The sequence below is a fragment of the Euprymna scolopes genome, chromosome 9 (assembly GCF_053919585.1).
Source record: "Euprymna scolopes isolate OS-2025 chromosome 9, ASM5391958v1, whole genome shotgun sequence".
Lineage (NCBI taxonomy): Eukaryota > Metazoa > Mollusca > Cephalopoda > Sepiida > Sepiolidae > Euprymna > Euprymna scolopes.
The window spans coordinates 2,492,657-2,504,303 of NC_136490.1; positions in this window are offsets into that span (position 1 = coordinate 2,492,657).

The following is an 11,647-nucleotide window of genomic DNA, read 5'->3' on the forward strand; positions in this document are numbered from 1 at the left end:
GTAAACATGTACTGTTTTGTTTTTGCATGGTTTCCAGTCTGCCTTCTGTTAATTTTAGCTGATGCAAGGGAGATAATTATTTTTTCTTATTAATTTTCCTTCTTTGTTTCAGTTAAGGGGAGATAATCCATGTTTCAGTTGGTCCAAGGGAGGTAATTAATCTATCTTATTTATTTTTTTAACCTATTTTATTTTATTTTCAATAGTTGAAGGAGGTATGCAGACTATTTGATTTCTAAGTCTTTTATATATGTGTATTGTATTCTTTAAGGAAGCCATCATTTTCTTCATTTTTATACTTAATTTTTATACTTAATATTTATACTTACAATTGTCTAAATGTCCATTTTCACATTACTAATTTATGCGCTAAGTTGACTGCATCTAGAATACTCCAGAAATTCCTTTAGGTTGGGTCTTCGTTCGTTGCTCGGCCCTCCCAGTTTATTACTTCATTTATATACGAAAGCATAATTTTATGCGTAATTTTAAGTATTTACTTCAACAGTGCCCAATAGTAGGTAGAGCTAGTTAGTAAGTTATAAAATATATATGGCGATTAAGCTACACTGAATATTCCGCGTTTCATCCACTCTAGGATTCTTCAGGCTTAGAAAAGCCTGAAGAATTCTAGAATGGATGAAACGCGAAACATTCAGTGTAGCTTAATCGCCATATACATTTTATAACTTACTAACTAGCTCTTCCTACGTATTGAGCACTTTTGAAGTAAACACTTCAAGTTTACGCTTTAATCTATACTTTCGTATAATTATTTTATGTGAGTAAATTAAGTAGTTATACATATATATATATATATAAACATTTGTATTCTTGTCTGTTTGTTTGTTTTTTCGTTTGTTTGTTCACAATTTAATTAATATATATAAAACCCGTCTTACTTTAATCATTCATGTATTTTTGTATATAGTATGACACTTGGAAAAATATACAATTAAGAGATCACCTTATTTGCATATGACATTAAGAAAAATCGATATTACTAAATAGCGGTATCTTAGTTAATGTTTTTAGCGAGAGAAGTATTTAAATATTATATTCATAATTGTTATTTAATAAAGTTTTAACAACAATTATATTGATAATATATTTAATTTAATTTATTTTGAAATTAGTATTCCCAACAGCGACCTTTTTCTAAAACTTTTTAGAGTTATTTGCCCCTAGATACTATCCATAAAATAACAAAAAACAAACGTTTACAAAATATCATTTGGTAATTTCATCAAATTTCTAGCTGAAAAAATAATTCCGTGTCGATAAAAAAATGTTTGGTTTTATTGTTTTTTATTAAAAAAACACGAAAAAAACTGAAAAGATTTGTTTGCTTTATTTTATTCCTTAAGGCAGAAATCGGTAAATTTTTACCATGTAATTCAGCGTCGTTTAAGACCTAAAAAAATGAAGATCTACTGCTCCCCTCTAAATTCCCCAATTTACACGTTTTTTTTTCCTTTTTTCGCGTTAATTTTCTCGATTACAAACTTAATTTTCTAATTAAAAAGATAACTTTATACGACGTGACCCAGCGGCTTTTACCCCTAAAAAATGGAGACCTACTTTTCTTCAGCCTAATACATTTAAACAGCCTTTATAAATATTATGAGAGAAGAAATTTTGAAAAATAATGAGGTGTTAGAATGGGTGATCACTTTTCTATATAAATTTAACGTAATATGAGCACCCACTTTTTGGTCACCAAGCGTTCAACGAGACACTTCAGCTGTAGCATTTTTAATAGTTTGTAGATTCAGAGTGAGGAAAAAACTGGGGGGGGTAACATTGGATACATAAAATAACGATAAATTAAATTATTTTTATGAGACCATTCTCTATTTTCACCTAACAATTTAATAAACAAAACAAAGCCCAAAATATGACAAATTCAATTTTTTTTTTGGGGGGGGGGTACATTAGAAACATAAAACGACAAATAAAAAGCAAATGTAAAAGCTGCCCCCTAAAAAGGTAAATCTAAAAAAAAATTGCCCTTACAAAAAATAAAGGTAAATGTGTAGTTTAGCGCCATAAATTATTTGACAGACAAAAAAATTATAAAAACTATTTATTTTTATATAAAACATTATTAGACCCAAAGCTGAAATAAAACAAAAAACATTCATTTTTATGTTTTTTTAATCATTTTTTATTAGACTAAATGTGCACGCCTTACACATTTAAAATTTGGCCTTTTTTAGGTTTGGCATATTGATTTTTTAAGGCCAAATTTGACCTTTTTACGCTCTTTCATTATAAAAAAAAATATGGCGGTCAAAAACATAGTTCATGAAAGAGCTTAAAAAGACTAATCTGCCAAACCTTAGAAATGCCAAATTTTAAAAGTAATATAGCGGCCTCGAATAACAAATATGAATGATAAAAAAAATTATAAAAAGATTTTTTTTCTGGTTCCATTTCAGCCTTTGTGTCTTACAATATGTTTTATATAAAAATAGTTTTTATATTTTTTTTGTGTGGCAAATAATTTACGCCGCTAAACTACACATTTACCCCCCCCAAAAAAAAATAAATGCACGCATTCATGTTTATAAACGTGACTTTTACGTTCACAAAATCGTGAGTGTTTTTAGGGCAGTGATCCCTTCTGCCGAAATATCTGGTGGAGAGGGTATCAGAATCTTCTTTTGGGGGGGGGGCGATTACATTTGCGTATTTTCATCCGTTCTTTTATTTTTGAAATTGTTGATGGGGTATCCACGTTACCCATGATGAAAATAATTAGTATAACAGGCGTGTTTTAAATGGAACTTCATGTCAACCCAGGCAACGCCGGATACCCATGCTAGTATATATATACATACATATATATATATATATATATATATATATATATATATACATATCAATTTTCACGCGTGTTCCATATATAATCGTATCATTAGACGCATCGATTTTATTTCATCCATACGGCATAATCTCGTTAACACACCAGTTCTCGTCAGATCACCGAAGTTAAGCAACGTTAAACCTGGTTAATACCATATGGGTCACCATTTGGAAATTCCAGGCGCTGTATGTGCTCTCCGAGAGAGAATGATATATATATATATATATATATATATATATATATATATATATATATATATATAAAGAGAGAATTATATATCTATATATCCACACACACACACACACATATATATATATACATATATTTATATAGATATGTAGAATCATATATCTTCCCTAAACCTAAATGCCAAGAACGAACTAGTTTCTAGATATAAACACAAGAAACAATTTAAATATAGCCAACTTAAAAATAAAATAACATAGATTTTCTGTATACCTGTAAAGGGGTAAAGACATAACACTAAATACATTTAACTAAATTTTAACTAAAATTATAAGCTGTTTTTTTAAAAATAGCTTTAAAGCATTTCATTTAACCTATATACTAATACATCCCTATTTCCATATCATGTTGAGACTTACCATACACGCATTTACATACTATATTTTAAATCCCAGCACATAATTTACACTTCTAGGATTTTATTCAAATACTATTTAAAATTTGTTTTAGCATCTCTTAATTAAGGAGTTTATAAATGCCCTCTCTTTTTATTACCAACACGTAGAGTAAGCATTCCCCATTGGAAGGTATTTTCCCTATTCACATATATGAATATGAACACATAACACTAAATAATGCTTCATCTTTTATAGACATAGTTCCGTTGCTCTATTCTCTTAGTTTTACTTAACAATTATAGTAGTTATTTTGATTATTATTATTATTATTTTTATTATTATAATTATTATTATTATTATTATTATTATTATTATTATTATTATTATTATTATCTCTTAATTTATATATATATAAAGCCTTTTTCAGTTAAGTATTATTATTAATATTATGATATTTTTTCAGTAAAGTATTTTTTCAGTTAAGTATTATTATTATTAATATTATAATATTTATTACACGTTTTATTAATACGCCTAGTGTTAGTTTTGCAAATTACTCCACAGATTATTATAGTTCCAAATTTTCAGTTTAGTATTGTCATATTATTAATATTTATTATATTATTACGCTTATCGCTCGGTCTGTTATCATGCTGTGCATCCCTAAAAAAGGAAAGTGGAATGTTCCAAATAAAACTTGTCACCCCTTAAAAGCAAAGTTCAAATAAAAATTGGTGTCGCTGTTGAGACAAAGCTAATAAAAATTATTTGTCTTTCTTGGCCTTTTGGCTAAGATCAAAGTGTAGTATCTTCTCTGCTGATGCTACATTTCAATTTTTTCTCTTTTAGTGGAGGAGAAATCCTTTGCGACTAAGACATTTTTTCTCCGCGTTAAAAACGACCCTGGTTTCTAAATCTGTCCCGTAGGGAGGCATTGTGAATAGGTACTACATTTGATGTAACAAAGTTTTAATATTACAAAAGTAACTGGGAAAAGTAATTTCTGGTTTAATTACAAAATGCCCTGGAAATGCCTCTTCTGATTAAGTATAAAATGCACTGGAAATGTCTCTTCTGATAAATTATAAGATGCCCTGGAAAATGTCTCTTCTGATTAATTATAAGATGCCCTGGAAAATGTTCCTTCTGATTAATTTCTTTTATTTACTTGCTTCTCCACAAAGACGGAGTTGCACATGATGTTGGTTAAAATTTTTGGAGGAAACCAGCTCCCCAAAAGGGGTACTCTGATCAATAACAAAAATAAAAATTGTGTCAGTAATGAAGGATTTCTCCTCCATTAACCAAGACCAAAAAGAAAGAGGGGATTTCAGTCACTGGAATGCTGAGACGGATACTACACTCAGAAATTAATGTTAAAGCAATGGTTGTCTAATCCCTAACCGTGTTAATGTTTTTATATATTAATTTCGAAAAACTGCTGAAACACTTTATGATTTAAACATTACTTTATTTCAAGTATATTTTAAACAGCGGGGGAATATAAAGTCAGTCCCGGAAATTACTTAAGCCGTTTACAATTTAAACATTACTTTATTTCAGGTATATTTTTAACAGTGGGGTAGGGGATATGAAATCAGTTCCGGAAATGGGTGTAACCGTTTACGCAGTAAACATTACTTTATTTAATGTATATTTTTAACAGCGGGATGGGGAATATGAAGTCGGTCCCGGAAATAGCTACAACCATTTACGTTTTGCATATTACTTTATTTAATGTATATTTTTACAGTAAGATGGGAGATAAGAAGTTCGTCCCGGGAATGGCTGAAACAGTTTACTATTTAGACATTGCATTATTTCATGTATATTTTTAGCAGTGGGGTGGGGATATGAAGTCAGTCTCGGAAATGGCTAAACAGTTTACGATTAAAACATTACTTTATTTCATGTATATTTTTTTAACAGTGGGGTGGAAGACATGAAGTCAGACCCAGTATTAAATGTGATAAGCGCAAATATATACTAGCAGAAAGCGTCGCCGAGTATTGAGTGAGATAAGTGGAAAATATATAGCAGAAGAATACCCAGCGTCGTCCAGGATCGAATTAGATAGTTGAAGGATATATACTAACAGAATAGACGGCGCCATCCGGGATTGGATAAGATAGGTGGAACATATACACTGTGAGAATACCTGGAATTGATTGATATGCTTGTAATTAAATAATTATCCCAGGCAATATATCACAGTTATTATTTAAGTAAGGGGGAGCGACATAGTGGGTTTAAGTTATGAAAATTATTGTCGAAATTAGTAACATATCCAAGAATTATGAAATTTATGAAATGTGAGTTATTTGATTGGTCTGTTTGTAATGAAATAATAAGCCCAGACAATATATCAAAGTTCTTATATTAGTAGGAAGGGGGGCATAATGTGGATTTTTAATTATTAAAAATGATTGCCGAAATTAGTAACATATCCAAGAATTATTAAAATGATGAAATGTGAGTTATTTGATTGATGTGTTTGTAATGAAATAAGAAGCCCAGCAAATAAAGCAAAGTTATTATTTTAGTAACGGGAACGCTATAAGGTGTGTTAAATTTATGAGAAATTATTGTAGAAAATAGTAACATATCCAAGAATTATGAAAAATGATAATATGTGATTTAATTAATTAGTGTGTTTGGAATGAAATAATCAGACCAGACAATATATCAGTTATTATTTTAGTACGGAAGCGATGATGTGGGTTTAATGATGAAAATGATTGTCGATATTAGTGACATATCCAAGCATTATGAAAAATGACGCAATGCGAGTTAATTGATTAGTGTGTTTGAAATGAAATAATCAGCCCAGAAAATATATCAAAGTAATTATTTTAGTAGCATGAGGTTATTAATGTGAGCAAAAAATATAAAAAGTGATTGTCGCTATTAGTAACACATCCAAGAATTATGAAACATTATAAAATGTAAATTAATAAATACTTCTGCTTTTTATGAAATTATCGGCCCAGACAATATATCAAAGTTATGTTTTAGTAAGAGAGGGCGATGAGGATAGTTTACATTATAAAAATATTATTTAAATTAGTAAGATATCTAAGAATTACGAAACATGATGAAATGTGAGTTAACTTATCGGTGTGTTTATAATAAAATAATAAGCCCAGACAATACATCAATATTATTTTTTAAGTAAGGGGAAAGGCAATAATGGGGGCTTAAATTATGAAAAATGATTGTCGAAATTAGTAACATATCCAAGCATTACGAAAAATGATGAAATGTTAGTTGATTGAGTGGTGTGTTTGTAATGAAATAATCAGCCCAGACAATATATCAAAATTATTATTTTAGTAAGAGAGGGAGATTGGGATGGTTTTAATTACAAAAAATTATGGTCGAAATTAGTAACATATCCAAGATTTATGAAAAATGATGAAAAGCGAGTTTATTGATTTGTGTGTTTATAATAAAATAATCAGTCCAGACAATATATCAAAGTTATTATGTTAGTAAGAGAGGATGATAAGGATGATTTTAATGATGAAAAATGATTGTCGAAATTAGTAACATATACAAGAATTCTGAAAAAATGATAATATGCGATTTTATGCAATAATGTGTTTGCAATGAAATAATCAAACCAGGCAATATATCAAAGTTCTTATTTAAGTAAGGGGAGGGGTGATGGCGTCGGTTCAAATGACAAAAAATTATTGTTGAAATTAGTAACATGTCCAAGAATTATGAAAATTGATGAAATGTGAGTTAATTGATTAGTGTGTTGTAATCAATAATATCAGCCCAGACAATATGTAAAGTTATTATTTTAGTAAGGGGGGGTATAAGGCGTGTTTAACTCGTGAAAAATGATTGTCGAAATTAGTAACATATCCAAGAATTATAAAAAATGATGAAATGAACATCAAAGTTATTATTTAGTAAAGGGGGAGGTGCGAAAATATGGGTTAAAATTATGAAAAATGATTGTCGAAATAAGTAACATATCCAGAATTAAGAAAAATGATGAAATGTGATTTCATGCATTAGTGTGTTTGTAATGAAATAATAAGCCCAGACAATATATCAAAGTTTTTTTTTTAAGGAGGAGGGAGATAATGTGGGTACAAATTATGAAAAATGATTGTCGAAATTAGTAACATATCCAAGAATTATACAAAAATTATGAAATATGAGTTAATTGATTGGTTTGTTTGAAATGAAATAAGCAGCCAAGCAAATATATCAAATTTATTATTTTAGTAAGGTTGCGCGATAATGTTGCTTAAAAATATAAAAAATATTGTCGAAATTAGTAAAATATCCGAGAATGAAAAATGATGAAATGTGAGTTAATTGATGTGTGTGTGTTTGTAAATAAATAATTAGCCTATACCATATAGCAAAGTTATTTTTTAGTAAGGTTTAATAAATGGTGAGTTACAAATGATGAAGAATTTATTACATATAAAAATTGCCGCTGTGGTATTTCCACAGGTCCCGCTAGTATAATATTAATAATATAATATATAATTTTAAGATATTATCAATACATATAAAGTCAGCAAGAATTGTACTGCATATATTAGAATTGATTATCTAGATTTAAATTTATTTAAGAAGGAATTTCTACTTGATATGGCCTGATTTTTTATTTTGCTTTCTTTTTCTTTTATGCATATGACTAGACATACTTTCGCGATCTGACCTATTTTCGCGGCCTGCCATTTTATTTTATAAAGGTTTATTGACATTGTTTTCTTAGTTCCTCTTCCTCTGTCTCTCTTTCTCCTCCTCCTCTATTTCTTTTTTCATTATTATTCTCTAATTTCTATCTCTCCCTATTCCTTAATATATTTCCTTCCCTTCCCCTTATTTTATTTTGTCTTATCTTCTATTCGCTTATTTATTACGCGTAGGCATTTTCTTTTCTTTTCCTTTCTTTTCCTTTTACCTTTATTCTTATTTTTAATTTATTTATTTTATTTATTTATCCTTTTCATTTTTCATTTTATTTTTATTTTTAATTTTTAATTTTTTAATTTTTAATTTTTCTTTTTTGATTTTTCATTTTTCATATCAGTTCAGTTTCTCTTAATTTGCATAGCCTGCCTACTGAAAGCGATTTTATTTTATTAACAATTTGAAGTTATTTTGGAGTGGAATTTGAAGCTCGTGTTCTATAATTATAAAAAATAATTAATATATCAATTTATATGTTTATTAATAAACAGATTCACCGAACGTATATACATTTTTTTTACCAGACACATTATATAAACAAAGAAAATTGCTCCAGGAAAATGCCTACTTCAGGCCATTACCTTGTGATGTGGATTACTCAAAATACAGTTTGGATCACTTTGCCACACTGCTATAAAAGACATTCATTTCGGATTTTACCATGCAATTTGGATGTGAATTTTTATATCCTTTTCTTTAACTTCCCTTACTCTATGATATTTAAATACTTTAAAAAACATTTAATTATAATTTTCCATGTCTCAGTGACATTAGCAAATAAATGTTTAAACCAACAATGTGTATTTTTTAACATTATTTTATTATTCCGTGATTTGGTTTTTCATTGAAAATTATGTGTAGATCATTCTACAAATACATACAAAATACATAGTAACATGCATATATAAACAATTTTGATTAGTCGATGAGAATGGTGGCCTCCAAAACAATATTCTGGCGAGAATTTGTTTTCAGAATGATGTTAAGAATCTTTATGATTCAATTTTAATACAAATTTGATATGTTATCTGTAATAGCAGAATTGAAAACGTATATATATTATATTGAAATATTAATACCATTTTTAAAAATGTGAATATTTTATATTGAAATATTACTTTGGAATGTAAATATCTGATTTTAAAATGTGAATATCATGTTTTGAAATGTAAATATCTTTTTTGAAAATGTGATTATCTGAATATTATGTGAATATCTTATTTTCAAATGTGAATATATTATGTGCAAATGTGAATATATTATTTTGAAATATGAATATCATTTTTAAAAATGTGAATATTTTATATTGAAATATTACTTTCGAATGTAAATATCTGATTTTAAAATGTGAATATCATGTTTTGAAATGTAAATATCTTTTTTTAAAATTTTATTATCTGAATATTATGTGAATATCTTATTTTCAAATGTGAATATATTATATTGAAATATGAATATCATTTGTAAAAATGTGAATATTTTATATTGAAATATTACTTTGGAATGTAAATATCTGATTTTAAAATGTGAATATCATGTTTTGAAATGTAAATATCTTTTTTTAAAATTTTATTATCTGAATATTATGTGAATATCTTATTTTCAAATGTGAATATATTATATTGAAATATGAATATCATTTGTAAAAATGTGAATATTTTATATTGAAATATTACTTTGGAATGTAAATATCTGATTTTAAAATGTGAAAATGTGATTATCTGAATATTATGTGAATATCTTATTTTCAAATGTGAATATATTATGTGCAAATGTGAATATATTATTTTGAAATAGATATATCTTATTTTGAAATGTAAACGTCTTATTTAGAAATGTGAAAATCATATTTTGAAATTTGAATATCCGATTATCAAATCTTATTTTTAACTGTGAATATCTTATATTGAGATGTGCTTATGTTATTTTAAAATGTGAATATATGATTTTGAAATGTAAATATCTTATCAAATGTTAATATCTAATTTGAAATATGAATATCTCATTTTGAAATGTTAATGTCTTATTTTAAAATGTTAATATCTTATTTGAAAATGTGAATATGGTATTCTTAAATGTTAATATCTCTTTTTTAAATGTGAATATCTTTTTTTCAAATATGAATATTTTATTTTGAAATGAAAATATCTGTTTTTAAAACTTCCATATCTGTAAAACGTGAATATTTTTTCAAATGTGAATATTTTATTTCAATTATACTTAGAAAATGTGAATATCTTATTTCAATTATACTTAGAAAATGTGAATATTTTATTTCAATTATACTTAGAAAATGTGAATATCTTATTTCAATTATACTTAGAAAATGTGAATATCTTATTTCAATTATACTTAGAAAATGTGAATATCTTATTTCAATTATACTTAGAAAATGTGAATATCTTATTTCAATTATACTTAGAAAATGTGAATATCTTATTTCAATTATACTTAGAAAATGTGAATATCTTATTTCAATTATACTTAGAAAATGTGAATATCTTATTTCAATTATACTTAGAAAATGTGAATATCTTATTTCAATTATACTTAGAAAATGTGAATATCTTATTTCAATTATACTTAGAAAATGTGAATATCTTATTTCAATTATACTTAGAAAATGTGAATATCTTATTTCAATTATACTTAGAAAATGTGAATATCTTATTTCAATTATACTTAGAAAATGTGAATATCTTATTTCAATTATACTTAGAAAATGTGAATATCTTATTTCAATTATACTTAGAAAATGTGAATATCTTATTTCAATTATACTTAGAAAATGTGAATATCTTATTTCAATTATACTTAGAAAATGTGAATATCTTATTTCAATTATACTTAGAAAATGTGAATATCTTATTTCAATTATACTTAGAAAATGTGAATATCTTATTTCAATTATACTTAGAAAATGTGAATATCTTATTTCAATTATACTTAGAAAATGTGAATATCTTATTTCAATTATACTTAGAAAATGTGAATATCTTATTTCAATTATACTTAGAAAATGTGAATATCTTATTTCAATTATACTTAGAAAATGTGAATATCTTATTTCAATTATACTTAGAAAATGTGAATATCTTATTTCAATTATACTTAGAAAATGTGAATATCTTATTTCAATTATACTTAGAAAATGTGAATATCTTATTTCAATTATACTTAGAAAATGTGAATATCTTATTTCAATTATACTTAGAAAATGTAAATATCTTATTTCAATTATACTGAGAAAATGTAAATATCTTATTTCAATTATACTTAGAATTTCTCTCAATTTTGTAAAATTTTGCAATCATAGGGTCAAAGATGACTAGTTCATTTTAATAAATTTAAAAGCAAGCGTCTATCTTTTCATCATCAAAGCTCTATTCACGTTTATATAACTGAAATAAATGGCTCTCGTCTAGAGAAAGCTCTCTGGAACTAGTCTTCTCTTTTGACTTGATATGGTCAC